This window comes from Bos grunniens, chromosome X (genome assembly GCF_055505025.1).
Source record: "Bos grunniens cultivar Pamir isolate PY7600 chromosome X, Bosgru_T2T1.0, whole genome shotgun sequence".
Taxonomy (NCBI): Eukaryota; Metazoa; Chordata; class Mammalia; order Artiodactyla; family Bovidae; genus Bos; species Bos grunniens.
In genome coordinates, this window is record NC_141194.1 from 138849468 (window position 1) to 138870063 (window position 20596).

At 42.5% G+C, this 20596-nt stretch overlaps 1 protein-coding gene and 1 long non-coding RNA gene across 13 annotated transcripts in view; one reads left to right on the forward strand and one right to left on the reverse strand.

Moving 5' to 3' along the window:
• The window catches only part of LOC147341489 (uncharacterized), a 268296-nt gene that overhangs the window by 213270 nt on the left and 34430 nt on the right, over nucleotides 1-20596 (forward strand). The gene's annotated exons all lie outside the window — the stretch shown is intronic.
• GRIA3 (glutamate ionotropic receptor AMPA type subunit 3) overlaps nucleotides 1-20596 on the reverse strand; it is a 310057-nt gene that overhangs the window by 128881 nt on the left and 160580 nt on the right. The gene's annotated exons all lie outside the window — the stretch shown is intronic.

Below are 20596 nucleotides of genomic sequence, written 5' to 3' on the forward strand. Positions count from 1 at the left end.
GTTCTCCTTCGAACTCCTTGATTTTGCCTCTGTGAATGCATTTTCTGTCTATGCAACGCTTCCAACATTTGACACCCTACTCTGGGAAATTTTCTGATTGCTGAAGGAAGCAAGTAAACATGTCTTCATTTTCAAATAAAAGAAAATATATCTCAGAAACCCAGTGTGCTTCCTGGGCTTTTGGTTTTCAGGATAGTTCCTTATTTGGCAAGTTTCTCTCTCTTCTGGGAGCCGTGTCGTTTAAGTTTATCTCAATTTGCAAATGGATGACAAATGATAGAAACTTAGTTTCTGGGCTGTAAAATATAGAATTCTCCTAATTTGCAAATGTGTGGTTTGGTCTTTCACTTTCGCTATTTGAATTTCCATTCTCTTCCTCATCTGATAGCTCATGCACTTTTGTGATCATGCTGATACAATAAACTATTGGTAGCTTGAAGTCAGCCATAGTGGAAGTATTTATTGGTCTGGCCAAAAAGTTAGTTTGAGTTTTTGTAAGATGGTATGCAAAAGCCCAAATGAATATTTTGGGGTAATCTAATACATCACAGAAATTAGCCAACACTACAAATTAGAACTCCCCCCAGCCTCACCTTGAAAGTCAGTTTACCTGCATACCACTGGACTCAGAAGTACCCAGTGGATGGAACGGCTGCTTCTCTTAACCACATTTCATTCATTCCTTCTTTCAGTGAACATTTGTTGAAGGCCTGCTCTGTACCGATCCTGGGCCCAGACACTGGGGAGGCAGAGGTCACCAGAACCTGGTGCCTAGCCTGGAGGATCTCACCATTAGAGTAGGAAAGATTGCCAAGTTAAGAGACAGCTATAACCCATCAGGAGAAGTGTGAGAACAGAAATATGTACAGCATACTGAGAATGATTAACTCATAACCTGCTAGAGATAGAAAGGACTTTGTCTCCAACTAAAGAATTTTTTTCCTGTGGTTTTTATAATTGGGAGCCTGACAAACAGGTGACTTAAAGAGAATGCTATTTTGAAAACAAAGAGATATCTATTTCAGAGGGCGATTTCTCTTGATTTCAGGACAGTCTTGCTGTTTTACAGTGCTTACACACTAGAGGGGAGATTTTTATTTGGACCAACTATAGGGATTTGTTGTAATGGTAAGCCAGGGCTGGCTCCATAAGAAATTGTGACTGATATGGTTCAGTGGAAAAGCTAAGTTAGAAGGGGTATAAGTGGTTATATAGTAAAGAAAAGGTGATCTGCTAAGGGCAGTGCATCCTAGCTTTGCCAAGTCCAAGTTGTGAAACATTAGGCAAATTACCTGACCTCTCAGTTTCAGTTTTCAAGCTGTAAAACAGGGAACATAATAGTTGAGAGGCAGTGAAGTAGGGTGGTCAAGAGTATAGGCTAGACTACCTGGGTTTAGGTCCCTACTTTGCCCTTTAATAGCTATGTGACTTTGGGCAGTTAACTTAAACTCTCTGACTCAGTGAACTTGTCTGTAAAATGGGTCTATCATTAGTACCTACCTCACAGAATCTCAGTGAGGAATAAATGAAATGCTGTATCAATGTCTACAGCTCCTAACACAGCGCCCAACGCTTATCCTACCTATCTTAGTTACATTTCCCCTTCCTTATTGCTACTGCGATGTTTCCCCTATCTATCCTTCTCTGTAGCAATCACATCTATTCTTCAAGGCACATCTCATATGCAGCCTCGTCCATGAAGCCTTCCCTGATTTTATGTCCTCATTCTTAAAATGGAGAGATGTAGTTTCCTGCTGCTATGGGGTGAGGGATTTGGAGAGACATCAGAACTTGGTGTGGAGGGGTATCGAGGGCACTGATCTGGATAGCTCTGGGTTGGAGGTACAGGGAAGGAGCTGAGGTTTGCACTTAGAGCAGAGGGGTGAATTGAACTGGGGGTAAACCAACAGCAAAGTAATTCGCACTGCCACCTGCCACTGTCCTGCCTCCAACATTGATCAGGACCATGAATTCAAACTACATAGAAAGTGTGTCTCGGAAGAAGATGTGTGTGGGGAGGCAGGGGATGGTTCTGCCCACAGACAAAGAAGTGCAGGCCATCACCTAATTTTTCATGTGTAGGTGTCACAGTGTTTCTGCCACAGAAGAGAATGGGGGTGGGGGGACAATGAGAGGGGTGAGAGCAGAAATTTGGCACAGTCAGTAAGATGGATGTCTACACCATTACTCAGGGGTCTTGGATTGCCCCACTCTGACAGTAACAACTGGACTTGGCCAATCTACGCTTCATTTCAGGAGCAAGGAGGCATGGCTGTTCCAGGCTTTCTCACTTGAATCCACAGAGGCTGTGGCGGTAGAGAGAACACTAAGGAACATGATCCACCTTCCTTGGAGGCTCAACCTTGGGGCGGGATGGATCACCTGGGGTGTCTGTGAAGATGCAAGTACCTGGGCACCACTCTTCAGAGAGTCTAATTCACAGAGTCTGGTTTAGGACCCTGGAGTCTCGTTTTAACACACAGTTGACTGTGATGTGCACCGAACTTAAAGAACTAGCTATCCGTATGATAATAAATGCACTTTGAAAAACTAAAAGCAGGATCGTCCATGACTGAGTCTCATGGAAAGGAGTAGGAAGGGAGATATTGAACTTATGGGGTGCACCCTTGGAGAACTGCCCTGGGAAGCTCTGGGCAGGTAGGGGCCAGCCTGAGGACACCTGCGCAGACGCCTGGGAAAGGTGCCAAAGGGGGAATTTCTGGATACACCCTGAGACAGAGATTAGAGGACCAGTGGTTTCACTGGGGAGTGATTCCAGGACGCGCTGGTAGGGGAGTGGGGACATAGCAAAGGGAAAGAAGCCAGCAAAGGTGCACGGATGAACGGGGGGGGTCTAAGCACCTCTGGGTCTGCTGTGTCTTTCAGTTCCCATTCACCACCGACTGGTAGCTTCTGTCAGAAGGATTAATTCCTCCCCTACAAGTCTGATTTATCTGACTTCAAGTGAGAATGGCACATGCTGACAATAGGTGCTGTTGGCATGTATGAAAAAGGCAAGTGCCCAACAAGGGGGGGCACCGGCAGTATCTGCTGTAACTGCAGTGACCTTATGTCACATATGCTGCATTCTGTTATCTACATATTGCTTTGATTTGCATCACTGCAATTGATAAAAAGAATGAGGTAGGTAGTAAAGTGTGATGGTTGTGGGAATGGCCTATGGAGTCAGACTGACCTAGAACACCAGTTTCTCCTCATTGTAGCTGAGTGACCTTGGACAAGTCATTTCCCTCACTGAGCCTCACTTCCCACATACGTAAACTAGGGCTCATAATGACACCTATTGCATTATGGTTATTGTAAGGCATAAATGCAGAATTCCAAGCAGAGAGCTCGAGATATAAGGGGGCTAAAGCAATATTACTTCCCTTTATGCCTCCGTCTCTGTTTTTTTGTAAAGTAATTTAATTTATTTTTTGGCCACACTGTGTAGCATGTGGGATCTTACTTCCCAGACAGGACAGGGATCAAATCCAGGCCCCCTGCATTGGAAGCATGGAGTTTTGACCACTGGGTCACCAGAAAGCCTCCACCCCTCTCTCTTTACTCAATTTGTACCCCCATTGTATGGCACCAATGTGGTACTTAATGTTTCTAACGTGGAAGGCTTAAGTGCACCCTGGAGAAAAGTCCACATTGCTCATGAAGCAGTTGATCGAAGGTGCCATTTAAAATAATACAAAATCTAGAAAAGTAAAGGGGATGGGCATTGACCAAGTCCAGATGCTGGAAGACTTTCCCCCTGGGGAGGAAGATATCTTTTAGACTAAATGTTGAATGATTCGGGGAATTGTTTTTGGCAGAGAGAAGGGAAGGAGGATCCCAGGTGGGAAGATGCCCTGGACAAGGTCACCATGATAGGTCACCATGATAGGTCAGAAGACAAACATAAACTAACATTTATTGAGCACTTACTCTGTACAAGGCACTGTGGAAAGTGATTTTTTTAACATGTTTTATTTCATCAAATCCCCACCACAACCTTGCAAGTTAGGCACTATTTATTAATTTCATCTTCCATGTTAGGAAACTGAAGCACAAAGAACTGTTGGCTGATTTGCCTGAGGCCTCACAGGCAGAAAATGGTGAAGCCTGGAGTAGAAATCAGATGTGTCTGACTCCAAGCCCAGTCACTAAGTGTGAGCAGCCATAATAATAATTACTAATCATAAGAGCTATCATGGTTTCTGTGGAATGATCAGCTCCCACTATGGATTCAATTCAATAAAGACTGAGCACCTCCTGTTATTATGATTATTACCTAAGTGCGGAGCAGTTTTAGCCTGAATCTTTGGAAATTTTCCTTTATTGTGGGGCACCCTGGGAATTTTCCTTTGGTTTCCCCTAATTATTTCTTAAAGCCATGGGCTTGGTTCGTACGATTACGACTCCAATTTTCGATTCCCTATCAGCATATGACACGAGTTGTCATTGTTTAATCACAGGCTGCACTTGTGATGAATGTTGGATAATCTGAACAAAAGCACAGGAAAACTAATTAGAAGGAACCAAAGGCAAGAGGCTCACAGCCTTGAACAAGAGACTGTGTGAAGGTTTCTAGGACTCAGTCCCTGAAGCTCTGACAATGCATTTTGATCCTTGTCTGAATGCAAATGAACGACTCCATCCCATCATAGGCAGTTTGTCACAGCGCAGGTTATTTAGCTGGTTAATTAAAAGTCTGAGTGAGCTGGTGCCTATCTGCACTGGGCTCTGAAGATAACCAAACCTGTGTTCTGACCAGGCAAGTTAATTTAAAATAAGTGACCTCAATTGGGTAATGGCTGCAGGTTCAAATTCAAGAATCGCTATAATTAGTCCCAGATGGATCTTAATTGTTCTTTCAGGAAACAGAGTGATGAAGGCGGAAAGAGAAACGCCCAAGCCTAAAGTAAAGGTTTGGAGGAGGCAATGGCACCCCACTCCAGTACTCCTGCCTGGAAAATCCCATGGGCGGAGGAGCCTGGTAGGCTGCAGTCCATGGGGTTGCCAAGAGTCGGACATGACTGAAGTGACTTAGCAGCAGCAGCAAAGTAAAGGTTATTTGCCATATCTTTCCAAAAGCAGGGGAGCTGACTGGGGCAGGACATAGTTAAGATGGTATAGCAAGACTTCCATGGCTGCTGTCCAAATGTGTCCTTCTAGACATAGAGTGGGCATAGCTCTTTTAGAAACAAGAAGAATTCAGTGCTCTTACCTATGTGATCTCAGGCGAGTTATTTAACCTTCTTATGTCTGTTTCTCATCTATGTAATGGAGAAAACACTATGAACGCTACCAAACTCAGAGGATCGAAGAAGATGCTGTGCAAAATTGCTTTAAAAAAAATACGTAAAGCTCTACAAGGCAGTATTTATTCTTGCTTTAATCCAGGAAAGTTTCCTAATCAGAGTTGTGGTTTTAGAGTATATGGGTATGCTAGGCGTGTTCCTCTTTTTATGTTTTCCTTCTACTCTGCTGTAAACCAAGTACCTTCTGAACTACACCCCTTGAGAGGTGAGAGGATGACAGTTGGCAGGATGTTCAGCATCATATCTGTGTGATGGTACGTGATGTTCTAATTTCTTAGGAGGTGTGCCTGCAGAGCTGAAAGGGATTTCGGCTTTGTGAGCTTTGGGAAGAAATCAGAGTGCACACAGTTAGCATTTTGCACTACAAAATCAGATCCGTCTTCACTCGTGTTAATATAAATCTTTGACTTGAAATTACGTGCTGGCACAGCACTGCGGTACCACGAGGTTAGTGTAAGCCACAGTGACAGTGGGATGGCTTTATCTTCTCATTTTTTATGTGAATACTTGGTTTCCCTTCACTGTTCTGATATGTTCTAATTACCTATCTCTTCCCAAGCTCTGGCAGCCAACAGTAATAAGAATTTGTACAATGATAAAAATACGTGAAAAACTCATAACCCAGTACAAAACCCTGGAAGACCAAGAACTTGACCATTTGGGGATGCACAAATGACTGTTTTTGAAGCTGCTTTTTTGGTCCAGATTCCACTTTTTAAAGGGAATTGTACTGTGATGCCCATTTGAGTCCCCCTTAATGGAATATAAGCATCTAAGACAGAGATTTACAACCTATGCCAACTGACAGTAATCACAACTATTTATCCTTTAAGCCTAACCAAAACTCATTAAAGGAGCCTGCTTTTAAATCAGAATCTGCATTCTGTCTTGTTAGATGAGCCAGCACATAATGGAGTTGTGTCTCCCAGAACTGCATTGCTATCAAAGGGCTGTGCCTTTTGCTGAAAAGAGCTTGAGGTCATAAGGAACAAATAAACAAAAAGCCCTGGCTCCACATTAGCCTTCACCCCTGGGAAACATGCATCCATGGTATGGAGTGGCAGAGAGAACAGCTTTGCAAGGATTTTGTAAAGGTTTAAGCCATAGGCTGTGCATTCATTGCTACACATCTCCCTGGGGAGTTGGTGTGGTGTACTCTAAGCAAAAGCCACAGGACGCAGTGCACCGAGGACTGGGAATTCTTCTCCAAGTGATAAATGCCAGGACTACCCTCCCCTCACCCCGAAAAATGTCAAGAAGCTATTTATTTAACTCAACAAATATTTATTGAGCACTTACTAGGTTCCAATCTGTTTTAGGTGCTGGGGATATGGTAATGAACAACACAAAGCACCCTGCCCTCAGGAAGCCTGTATTCTGCTTTGCTTGTCTGGTGATCACTCCCACTTGTAAATTTCTACACGGTTTCTACCTCTCATCCTTTCCTCAGACTACTGATTATTTACCCAAACTAGGCACGTGTCCTTTCGTCCCAATTAGACTTAAAGAACTTGAGGGCAGGGCCCCAGTTTAAACTAATTAGTGTGTATATCATTCAGCACAGTGCCCTGTATGCGGTGTTCAATGTTTTTGAATGATGAGAAAAAAGAGGACTCCAAATACAAGGGAAAAAGGATGAGACTTTACATTGACTTCAAATGTCATCTTTCTGGTATAGTATGTTTTCTTACGAATGGACTCAACCTAAACACTAATAATGCCAGGTAGTTGGGTGGGAAGTGGGATGGGGGTGAGAAGGCAGGTGGCCTTTTCAAGGGAGTCCGTATGTAGATATCTGTTTGGTCCCTGTATTGGTGTAGTCTTGGGTGGTGTGGTGCAAGGAAGCTGGACAGTGGAATCAGATCTGGGTTTAAATCTTTTCTCTTTCACTCACTGCTTGTGTGGCTGCTATATGTATTAGTCTCTCTCTTAGCACCTCAGTTTCTTCATCATAAAATGATGGGGTAGTTTAATCCCTAAGCAGAACCTTCTCATTTCAGATATCATGCTACTATATTTCCTAGTGGAAAAATTCTGTTTCTTGAGGATCAAAAAGTTGAGATGAAAGATAGAATTGTGTTCTGGCCAATATAGTCTGTGTTCTTATTGGTATCAAGTTTCAACCATTCTGCTTTACAACATCTGAGTTACTCTCCGTTTCCTAATTGGCACTGCTTATTAGCATTCACTCTGACAAGGGAGCTTGTCATATCTATGCAAATACAAATTTCCACCCCCTTTCACCAAACCAGGTGAACTATTGGCCCCTGAAGACTCAGTTCAACAAGTCATCAGAAACAAGCTGTCCGGGTCTCTAAGTCAGGCATGTTTCTTGTGCATTCCCATTAGGATCTTGTTCCTTTCTGTCACTGCAGTTAGACCATGATCATCTGTCTACCTGACTGCTTCTCTATGAACTCATGAGCTCCTTGGAGACTAGAACCACGTCTTCTTTGTTTTTTACCTTTTCTTTAAACTTGCTACTAGTTTTTATCTGGGACGACAGACCCAGGCAGCACACATCGGAATGTCTTGCTTTCAAGGACAGCTTGAAACCATATCTTTACATTTCAGCAGTTCTACTGGAAAGGATTGTGCATAAGAGCCTTCTGTTTCCTTTTCTCATGCAGCTAAGAAGATAAAACTATTCACTTGTTTCTGCCACTTCAAATATTATTCTTATTTATGTAGATTCTATGAAGAGAACACTTGAATAATGGGTTCTTTCCAGTTTCCACAAAGAACCAAGTCTGAACTAGTCTTCTGTATGCAAAACAAAAAACAAAACAAAAAAAAACCCCACAACTTTGTTCGATGTGTTGGGTTCTGTTGCAGTGAGATCACAAACGAAACCATCCCCATCTTCCTCTGGAGTACAGTAAAGGGAAATTCATCTCCATCTGACAACTTTTCAGCTAAGCTCCCTGAGCAAAGCCAATAATATGGAACTCATGAAAACAGTTTGAAGACTGAACAGCTTTCACTATATTTGGAGAAACAATACCATTTTCTCTTGGCTCATAAATCCTCCAGTTCCTGGACCATTATGAACATGGCTCTTTTTCTTTAAAAAAGAGTTTGATGGCAAGATTATCATGCATGCATTCTTGATATGAGTTAAGAAAGTGAGGAGAATGAGTTGTAGTTCACCAAGTGACCACTAGAAAGTGGCTAGGCATTCATGTGTATTGTCTCTTGGGGTGTTGAGATCTGTGACTGTAGTTAGTTAAACAAGGGGTGTGGTGGGAGCTGCAGTGGACGGAATCATGGGCGAAGAATACTAGTGGGGAAGTTGTCTTGGGCATAATCTGCCTTCCCACTTAGTCCTGGGCTTCCCTGGTGGCTCAGATGGTAAAGAATCTGCCTGAAATGCAGGAGACCTGGGTTCAATCCTTGGGTTGGGAAGATCTCCCAGAGAAGGGAATGGCTACCTACTCCAGTATTCTGGCCTGGAGAATTCCATGGACAAAGGAGCCTGATGGGCTACCATCCATGTGGTCACAAAGAGTCACGACTGAGCAACTATCGCTTTCACTTAGTTTCAATATTTCACAATTAGTGCTCTGTCTTCAACAGGTTGAGTGTGAGAAGCAGCCCGTAACTCTTCTGGGGAGGAGCCCTGGACAACACTGCTCTCCCCTAATGAAAGCCAATGCCTGAGGCTTCGGAGATGGGTCTGCAGCCCCCTGTTAAGAGCTAACGGCTCTGTTGGGAGATGCACTTTACTGCCACTCCTTGAAGCTCTCTCTGAGCAGCTTGGTGGTGGTTGCCATGGACACCAAGTAGCAAACAGGCTAGGGTCAGAGTTTGAAGGATTGTGCTGTGCTTGAGTGGGTGAGACTGAAATTAAGTTAATGTGTGTACAAATAAGGTGCATTTCTTTCTTTCACAACTTTGAGAAAATGGCAACAAAGCAGTCTGTCAAACAACAATTGATTTTATATTGGCCAGGGAAGAGGGAGGAGAAGCAATTTATTGAGTAGGAGGTTCTCCAGTTAAGCACAGGCAGTAGTTTTAAATAAGGTCAAGAGAATTGAAAGGGCTCTCAGAGCTGTTGAAGAGATAGTAATGATGAAAAGGTACTTAAGAATGGCCATTAAGAAGCTTTCTATAGTATCTTCTTAGAGGGCCTAGTCCCTTGCTTCAGGGTCTCTGGATCCTCATTTCTTAATCTAAGACCCAACATTACTGAGATTTCACTGCATCTGATTCTGCCCTCCTATTTACCTCTACAAGTGTGTGTGTGTGTATCTTTTAGAAAACATTTTTTCAAATAAGTTCACCCAGTCTTCTATTTTAGATGTCCCCATTCTTTTTTTTTTGATGTGGACCATTTTAAAAGTCTTTATTGAATTTGTTACCACATTGCTGCTGTTATATGTTTTGGGTTTTTGCCCAGGAAGTGTGTGGGATCTTAGCTCCCCGACCAGGAATTGAACTCGCATGCCCTGCATTGGAAGGTGAAGTCTTAACCACTGAACCACTGGGGAAGTCCCCTGTGTCCCCATTCTTAACATTGGTGGGCACACTTCCTGCCAATGCTGAGCTCTGAAAGAGACAGTACCCTTCCTGCCCTGTCCTCAATAATGATCCAGTTATAGGGAGAGCCAAAATTTCCTCTGTTGGAACAACTGACAGCATGGAAATAAGTTAAAGCACATAAATTTGAACTCAGAACTCTTGTTGATGACCAGTTAACCCCACTATGGTAGGACCAAAAAACCATAATCAAAGTACTTGCCACTCTCTTGGTAGTGCTCACATATCCAAATCTTTAAGATGATTGTAATAAAGTAACAGCACAGCATCAAAGACAAATACAAAGACTGAATATCTGGGGACCATGTCCTAACCACCAAACTCTTGTGTGACTTCACCATACCAGTCTCCCTCTCTTGGGACCTGCCTCAGATTATACAAGGAGCTTAATGCTCTTTGAGTTCTTGGACTCAGTGACCACATGTTCCTTTCTTTATTCATTTTCCCCTCCTCTTTGAAATGAGGTGCAGTGACTCTATAATGCTTGTGGACTTGCCCTCGCTGGGGAATCTTAGAATACCTTAGAGAAATTGTCTGATTCATCTTAACATCATTCTGGTAAGGTAGGGGAGGAGTTTTCTATTTTATAGCTAAGTAGATGAAAGGTGAGGTGACTGTGTAAGGTCACCTGGGGATCTTGAGACAGAACTCAGCCAGGTTTCTGGTCTTTTATCTATAGTGCTAGATGACTTCAGAAGATATTTGTTAATTGCTATTCTTTTTCAGAGTAGGGTGTTGGTGCTACATGTATATCTGGGAAGCTGCTTGGTAGTTATACTTTTAAAAGGTTGGAGAGAGAATAGTGGTGTCTGGCTACTAATCTCTTCCACTTTGGCTCTGCCTCTAGTGCTTGTCTGCATGCTAAGTCACTTCAGTCGTGTCCAACTCTTTGCCACCCTATGGACTGTAGCCTATCAGGCTCCTGCATCCATGGAATTCTCCAGGCAAGAATACTGGAGTGGGTAGCCATTCCTTTCTCCAGGGGAATCTTCACAACCCAGGGATCAAACCCACGGTTCTTATGTCTCCTGCATTGGCAAGTGGATTCTTTACCATTAGTGCCACGTGGGAAGCCTCTGTAGTGACATGACCCTAATTGTCACCAGTATCCCCGAGCTCTGGCCTGGGCCCATTGAGTCATGCCCCTTACTTGTCAGTTTGTTATAACTTTTGGATAGAGACAAATTCGACCCTGTCGAATCTGGATAGAAGGCAAGCTGCCCCAACAGGAGTGGGATGGAATTGACTGAGAGGGCCAGGTGGGTGGTTGCCAACAGTGGCATCAGACTGATCACAGCTCCTTCCCACACTCAGTCTCACTGAAGTCCAGACCTTGGCATGGATCAGTCAATGGCCTTTGCCCTTCGGTGTCAGTGCAGTGAAGAACTTGAGTCTGTACATTTTATTTACAGTTACTTATTTTGCATTGGCTTTGTGTCTCTCTTATAAGGGAGTCTTGGGGTCTAAATTATTTAAAATACAAAGGTCCTGTGGCAATGTGAGTATGAACCATAAGTAATATTTTTAAAATGTTTTTTTATTGTGGTAAAAGTCACATAATGTAAAACATACTATCTTCATCATCTTTGCACAGTGCATTTGCACTAAGTACATTTGCACTGCTGTGCAACTCTCACCATTATCCATCTCTCCAAATTTCCACCTTCTTAAACCAAAACTCCGTCCACATTAAATGCTAACTCCCCATTCCCTTTCCCTACCCCTACCCCCCACCCCTGGCATCTACCAATGTGCTTTCTGACTCTATGAATTTGATGATTCTAGGTATCTCCTACAAGTGGAATCAGACAGTATCTCTCTGCACCTAATGTATAACAATAAGTAGCTTTTGTGTTGCTGTTGTAAACTGTGGTTCTTGCAGCCCTTATGAACCTGTTTGTTACAATGTCTGTTGAAATCTAGGACAAGACTCCTGTGATCATGAAGCTGTGTGATGAACCTTCTAATTGCTATATTTTGGTTGCTTTTAATTTGGGAAATTTTCCTAATAAATCTGGATAATGATTCTAAAAAAATTAATTAATGTTTACAAGCCAGTAATTGTAATCCCCTAGGAGCTTGTCAGCCCCTCAGTGTCCGCAAAGGCTTAGCTGGGACATTCACAGCATCAGCCGTACAAAGGAACAGGTGTCAGGGTGCTTTCCTCCCGTGCCAACTGAAAACATATTCAATGCCTATAGAGGGATAAAATAGTTATCTGTGGTTAATGTTTCCTTTTTTCTATTTTTTAAAAGGATGGATCTGAGGTCTCACTTGATTTAAGTGATGTAGTTAACTCAAAGGAGACTATTTGTATTTTATTTTCCCATTTGAACTGGTTCATATTTTTATAATTTTAGAATAAGATACCAGCCTTGATCCTAAAATGCTGGTGATAATGGGTAGAAGAGAAAGTCTTTTGATGTAATAAGTCTTTACTGCAACCTATCGTACTTTTCTTTGGGCAAAGGGCATCTGAGCAGCAGTAACTGTAGAGAGGGATATAATAGGCTTGTGATAAACAGACAGACCTCAGTTAATCAAAATCCAACTGCCAGAAATTCTTAATTAATAGGAGTTTTCCCCAGGCATTTTCCAGATACAATAAGGACTGATGAGATATTTATATATATGGATGTGGAAAAACTTTGATCAACCCGAAACTTATTAATGGGGACATTTGTTGTTCTGAATTCTAAGGACAGAGGTAAATGATAAGCTTCCAGGCTGTGTCCTGACCTTGGAACGTATCATCTCTATCTCTCCTTTCATCTGTGTCTCCAAGTCTAAGCAAAGCTCACTGATATTGAGGCTCGCAAGATTCTCAGTCAGCAAAGAAACTCTCAGTGATGGTCACTAGCCTGGAAATCTGAGAAAGCAGGAAGACATGTCCTTTCCCCTCCCAACATATCTAGCACTGTGTGGGTCAAAGGGGTCAGACTCAATCAACAGTTCTTGAATTGAATTTCCTACCTGGTTTTTCACAGTGCTGGGAATCACAGCCTTTTGGAACGGGAAGGGACCATCGTATTCAATACACTCATTTTCCAGTTTAGGAAATGGAGGCACAGAGCAACAAGGTGACTTTTTGAAATCATAAAGCTAGGTCTCCTGCCTCAAGGCTTTTGTACTCTGCTTTAGAATACTCCAGAATGTTTCCAGTCATCCCAAGGACTCTCATGACGTTCCTTAATGAAAATTAATTTGAATTGGTGATTATTTTTTTTAAAGTAAAACCTCCAAGCTTCATAGGAAAGAATCAAGTAAATAATGAGGTATCACAATGTTTAAAAATGGGGGAGGGGGAGGGAACTGTTGGTTGAACACAGGCATTTCCTTTGTGAGACCAAAGCTTCTATCATCTGAAATAAACAAGATTCTTGCTGTTTTGAAGTAATGATCTTGAATGAGTTTTTCCTCTTTATTTTCCCAGAGGGAATTTGCTTCTAAATATTCATGAAGCCAGTCTAGCCAGTCTGATGTGAAGTATGACCAGAGAATCAGATCATCTTTTATAATAAGCCAAAGATTTAAATCTCTAAATATAGACTACTGAGATCTGCTACTAACTCTTAGGATAACTATCTTTGCATTTTGGGGAACAAGTTTATTTAAGGCTGCCAGTGAGTGTTAAAATCACCTAATATGGCGAAGGTTTTTTTACTGCAAGTACAGAATTCGACTCACTTAGGGCCTGGAAAACAGAAGTCTGGACTTCAGAGAAACAACATGGGCAGTGAGAATCTTTAAGAAATCCAACCAGAGGCTTTGCTTTTGGGACACTGTTCTGCAATTTTGGGATGCATTTTTGAAGTATTTATTTATTTGGCTGCAGTGGGTCTTAGTGCATCCTTAGGCATGCAGAATCTTTAGTGGGGACATGTGGGATCTAGTTCCCTGATCAGGCTTTGAACCTAGGCTCCCTGCATTAGGAGCACAGAGTCTTAGCTACTGGATCATGGGGTGTATTTTTGCTTCGAAATATGTATTAGGGTAGTCTAGGATATGTTAAATAACAGCATTAAATTACCACATCATTAGGGTAAGAAACAGAGACGACTGGACACCATGATTGGTGAGGTAATAAAAAGCGTCCCTGAAGAGGATGAATGAGGCAGCCAGTTTTCAGTGAGAAACCTGGAATGGTTGGAGGTGGGGAAGGAAAGGGTTCATCTACTAAGAGATGAAGGAAAGCCAGTGGGTGTGCTTGGCTACGTACTCATCTATGTCTGGACGCGTGCCCATTAGGAGATTGGGGAGCAGGGAAAGCAAAGAGGAACGGGAAGTCTTTTTTCACATATGGGCCTTAAGATGTGCCTGGGAGAAGAAGATGGACAGGCGCGGGTCTTATATACACTTTGACCTTTTGTTGTTGTGGTTCAGTTGCTAAGTCATGTCTGACTCTGCGACCCCATGGACTGCAGCACGCTAGGCTTCCCTGTCCTTCACTATCTCCCAGAGTTGGCTCAAACTCACGTCCATTGAGTCAGTGATGTAGGCCAACTATCTCATCCTCTGTTGCCTTCAATCTTTTCCAGCATCAGGGTCTTTTCCAGTGAGGCAGCTCTTTGCATCAGGTGGTCAAAGCATTGGAGCTTCAGCATCAGCCCTTCCAGTGAATATTCAGGATTGATTTCCTTTAGGATTGACTGGTTTGATCTCCTTGCTGTCCAAGGGACTCTCAACAGTCTTCCCAGGACCACAATTCAAAAGCTTCAATTCTTTGGTGCTCAGCCTTGGTCCAACTCTCACATGACTACTGGAAAAACCATATCTTTGACTAGACAGACCTTTGTCGGCAAAGTGATGTCTCTGCTTTTTAATACACCATCTAGGTTTGTCATAGCCTTTCTTCCAAGGAGTAAGCGTCTTTTAATTTTGTGGCTGTAGTCACTGTGAGCAGGGATTTTGGAGCCCAAGAAAATAAAATATGCCACTGTTTCTGCTTTTTCCCCATCTATTAGCCATTAACTGATAGAGCCAGATGCCATGATCTTAGTTTTCTGAATGTTGAGTTTTTTTTTCTTTTCTGATTTTATTTTTAAATTTTACATAATTGTATTAGTTTTGCCAAATATCAAAATGAATCCGCCACAGGTATACATGTGTTCCCCATCCTGAACCCTCCTCCCTCCTCCCTCCCCATACCATCCCTCTAGTACAGCCACTATGGAGAACAGTGTGGAGATTCCTTAAAAAACTGGAAATAGAACTGCCATATGATCCAGCAATCCCACTGCTGGGCATACACACTGAGGAAACCAGAAGGGAAAATGTTGAGTTTTAAGCCAGGTGTTTCACTCTCCTCTTCAGCCCTCATCAAGAGGCTCTTTAATTTCTCTTCGCTTTCTGCCATTAGAGTGGTATCATCTGCATATCTGAGGCTGTTGATATTTTTCATGCAGTCTTGATTCTAGCTTGTGATTCATCCAGCCCAGCATTTCTTTGACTTTATATTTTATTAAATTATATTAATTATTTGATTTATATATTTTGGCTTCACTGGGTCTTAGTTGTGACACTTGGGATCTTTGGTTGCAGCATGTGGGATCTAGTTCCTTGACCAGGGATTGAACCCAGGCCCCCTGCACTGGGAGCACGAGTCTTAGGTGCTGGACCTCAGTACTGAAGTCCCTGACATTACATTTTATGATTAGTTTACTCATATAAAAAAATAATCTGTAGGCTTCTCTAATTCCTTTCATTCTACAGCCCATATGTACCTAGCATATACTATATTATTTTATCTTTGTTGAAATGTTGCTCTCTAACTTGACTCACATTGCTAGAGGCTATTACAAATTTTAAAAAGGAAAGAATGAAAAAGAACTTTTGTTTCTGCCCACAGTGCCTAGTATATTACTCTGAATATAAGCCCTTTTGTGATGTTAATCTCAGAACAGTTGACTGGTCCTTGTCTGAAAAATTTTCCTTGTAAGTTGTAATAACTATTCTAGCGGTCTGACACCTTTGCCTTTCTTCTTTTTTGTGATTTGTCTCTTGATTATGCAGTGATTTCTTAGGTAGCTAAGCAATTTTGTCCACTCCAAGAGGTCTTATTCTATGTGGTATCTTGTTTGTTTATCATGAAGGTATGGCCTCAGATTGCCCTTTGAAATCCAGGTAAGTAACACCTGCCAAATCCCTTTTCTATTTTTGTCTTTTGAAGATTCTGAAAGACTTCTCATTCATTCCACCTATAGACACATACTGGCAAATAAATGGCATCTTGCTTTGGTTCAAGGGGTCTCCAGTGTAGCTGTTTTCTCTCCTATCTGGTACTCAGCCAGGCATATAATGTGAATGTCATAGAGAAGACAGACCTGCATGTGAAGTTCAGAACCATCACTATGTGGTGGTGGAAGAATGTTTGTCTCAGCTTCTAACCATGCCTCTGAAAGCAGGTCTCCTGAAGTACTTTGGAATGCTGAGTACAGAGAATCTTTCTTAGACAACCTCTAGTGGAGAAGGCAATGGCACCCCACTCCAGTACTGTTGCCTGGAAAATCCCATGGACAGAGGAGCCTGGTGGGCTGCAGCCCATGGCGTCACTAAGAGTCAGACACGACTGAGTGACTTCAGTTTCACTTTTCACTTTCATGCATTGGAGAAGGAAATGGCAACCCACTCCAGTGTTCTTGCCTGGAGAATCCCAGGGACGGGAGCCTGGTGGGCTGCCCTCTATGGGGTCACATGGAGTCAGACACGACTGAAGTGACTTAGCAGCAGCAGCAGCAGTGGAGAAGGCAATGGCACCCCACTCCAGTACTCTTGCCTGGAAAATCCCATGGACGGAGGAGCCTGGTAGGCTGCAGTCCATGGGGTTGCTAAGAGTCAGACACAACTGAGCGACTTCACTTTTGCTTTTCACTTTCATGCACTGGAGAAGGTAATGGCAACCCACTCCAGTGTTCTTGCCTGGAGAATCCCAGGGACGGGGGAGCCTGGTGGGCTGCTGTCTATAGGGTTGCACAGAGTCAGACACGACTGAAGCGACTCAGCAGCAGCAGCAGCAGTGTTGAAAAGGATCAGACCAGATGTCGGGTGAGTTGTGGCAGTGGGCATGGAAAGGAGAAGGAAACATTTGAGTAACTTCTCTATCTCTGCCCCTTCACACCTATAATTTATCCTAACCATGTCCTCTGACCTTCTTCTTATAATTTTTTTTTTACTTTGGATAGGGTAAAAAGGAATATCTATGGGATAAAGCAAAAAATGCAAGATTATTGGGAAGATTCTCTGGAGTAGCTTGTATCCACTTCTGATAGATAGCAGTGGGATAAAAATCTTACCAAAAGAATGATGGGAGCATCACTGTATCTGTTCTACTGGATACTTGATTAACTTTCCATAGTGTTTCAGCTAGTCAGGAAGAGATTCTATTAGTGTGCAAAATCTCCCTCCTCAACCCTGCCTCACCAGGCAAATATCACCATAGGTGATTGGAAGAGCTGCATTCACAGTGTATGAGCCTAGTATATTCAGAAAAACCTAAACTCCAGGAGTAAACTGGGCATTTTGACAGGCAGATTTATGTTTTTAGGCCATGAGAGAAATAGGAACAGGCTCATTCCTAATTTTTTGAGGGCACATAGCAAGAGTACAAATGGAGGACTGTATACCACACATCTAAATGTTACAAAGTTGGAAAGCAAGATATGCCTTGGCTTGGTCTGTGTACCCACCTGTCCACCTAAATAAAGAGATAAATGGACATAAGCTCAAGCTACCAGAAATTGAGTTTATTTGGAGATAGCAGGGAAATTGCAGTTCAAGCAATGCAAATTACAGGGGAGTCTATGGAAGGTTTGGAGTGGGCTGCATTTATGAGAAAGGAACAACACAAAGTGGGGGCCCACACCCAACCAGAGCACAAGTTCTAAGTTCACTGGCTTGTGGATGGTAGGAGATTCTTGGCAGATATTCACTGTTGGGAGATAAGGCTCAGAGTTCTGTAAATTAGGTGCTTATAGGAAATCAGTCTCTCAGTTCTTGAGTTTCATTTCCCTGAGGGCACACACATGAGATTCTCTATTTCACATACACTATGTCCCCTACATACGAACTTTCAAAGATTTGAATGTGTGTTCGCACAACCAACCATATAAGTTAGTTCATGTGTCTGGCATACATTGTCACGTGCGTGTATCTACAACTGGTTATGCTTTTGTGTACTTTACTGCACAGTACTGTACAGAGTACAGTAGTACAGTACCTTTATTTCAAGCCCAGGATATTCTAAGCAAGCATAAGAGCAGTGGTCATGTAGCTGGTACTACTGTACTTCTCAAGGTAAAATAAAGTGGAGGTCGCTCAGTCGTGTCCGACTCTTTGTGACCCCATGGACTGTAGCCCACCAGGTTCCTATGTCCGTGGAATTCTCCAGGCAAGTATACTGGAATGGGTTGCCATGCCCTCTTCCAGGGGATCTTCCAGACCCGGGAGTTGAACCTGTGTCTCCTGCATTGCAGGCAGACTTTTTTTTTTTTTTTTTTTTTTACCATCTGAGCCAAGGTACTATAGTATAAGGTTAAAAATGTTTTCTTTATTTTTTGTGTTTATTTTTTATATATTATTTGTGTGAAAAGTATTATGAACCTATTACAGTACAGTACTATAAGGCTGATTGTTAGTTGGGTACCTAAGCTAACCCTGTTGGACTCATGAACAAACTGGACTTATGAATGTGCTCTCAGGTTGGAACTTGTTCATATGTAGGGGATTTGCTATACCCTGTTGGGGCAGGGTAGGGTAAGCTGGGGTGGAAGCTGAGCCCAGGGCTCAGAATTCCTGGGTGGAGACTGGATCTACCTGAAACTGGGATGAGGTGGAAGAAGCCAAGGAGAGCAAGCTCCTCACCCCACAAAAGCTTACTTTTGTGACTTGAGGTTCCTGCACAATTTTCCATGTCTTCCAAAATGACATCATTCAAGTAGAATACAGTGAGAGAGTACGGATATCAGGAAAACTATCTGCTAAACCCCTTCACTTAGAGTGACTTGGGGAGGCCACTTTTAAACAAAATTATCCATTTTTCTCTGGTTTCCTAAATCATGAGTTGCCGTTTTCTCCTTCATTGCCCCTGCCCTTGACCCCATATACCTTTGTGCTCTGATGTGGACAGCCCTGTTTGCCTTATGTATCCTTTTCCTTTTTCCTCATGATGTTCAACCAGCTATTAACCTTTCAAAAACTCTCAAGAACAAAAAGGAAAAAAAATATCTTTCTATTTCTGTGTTTATGATATGTTGCTGCTGCTAAGTTGCTTCAGTCGTGTCCGGCTCTGTGCGACCCCATAGACCACCAGGCTCCGCCATCCCTGGGATTCTCCAGGCAAGAACACTGGAGTGGGTTGCAATTTCCTTTTCCAATGCAGGAAAATGAAAAGTGAAAGTGAAGTCGCTCAGTCATGTCCGACTCTTAGCGACCCCATGGACTGCAGCCTACCAGCCTCCTCCACCCATGGGATTTTCCAGGCAAGAGGACTGGAGTGGGGTGCCATTGCCTTCTCCAGTTTATGATATGAGGAATCCTCTAAAGCATGGAGCTCAAGGCAGTAGTCCTTCTCATCTGAGTTTAAGGATGATATTGGGTGCTCAAGTCTAGGGACCCAGAAAGGCTGAGCACCCACCCCAGATACTTATCCTGTGCGTGTTTATGCTTTCCTAGAACTAGTCTTAGTTTATGCTTGGGTTTCCAGGAGTTAATGGAAGGAAGGCGAGCTGTACTTTCCAGACATTGCCAGTTACGTTCACATGATTCCCTCGCAAGGAAGAAGGAAATGGGCAACCCCTAGGGCAGTTGTTGATAAAATAATGATGATTGTGATTCTTTATCTGAGACTGAATGCCTGCAGATGGAAATTCTAGGTGTACTTATATACCACTCTGAGAATGTACCCCTCACAATTTATTCTACTCTTGTGGAGCCCATTGCATAGTTAGATTGCTTTGGTGCCACAAATAAATGAACCTGTTCATCATAAATGAATTCATCATCAAAGGCTAGGTTTAAGGGGCACATTGTCACTTCCATGCATTAATGGAATATGGATCCTCATCAAGTGGAGAAAATCTTTGTGAAACGCTCATTGTTTAACAAGGTTTGTTGTAAGCGTAGCTGCTGCTCCAGGCTTCATCAGGGTCCTTATCTCTTTTAACCTCTGGTTGAATATACTCTGATTGAAAACCTCAGTCAGATTCAGGACTGATTATTGCAATGATTAACAGCATTTGGAGCCAGACTCCTTGGGTTCAACATCTGGCTTCACCAGTTATTAGCTCTATAACCTCTAAGTCTCAGCTATTCCATCTGTTAAATGGAGATACTATTCCCATCTGCCTTATGGGGCTAATATGAAGATTAACTCACATGAGATATAGAAATGGGCACATATCCACCCACATTGATTAAAATTGTATCTGGAACATTATAAGCACTTAAAACATATTTGTTATTAAAAATGCCCAGCTGTCATATGGAGCTCAAGGCTTGAGTGCCTTTAATTATTTTAAGTGATGATGAAAAATCTAGTTAATTCTCAAATAGTCCTTGCACTTATCAATCAATGTATGTTATCCAATGTTACATTGGAGAAAAAACAGAGAGGTTGTCTTACATGCTAAACATATTAGTGAGAACTAAGAATAGCTCGAGTCTTAGACTCTACTCTCATGATAAGACCTTAGATTCAACAGATATCTTGGGAGATCCATGAAGATATTGTTCTAGAGCAACAGTCCCTG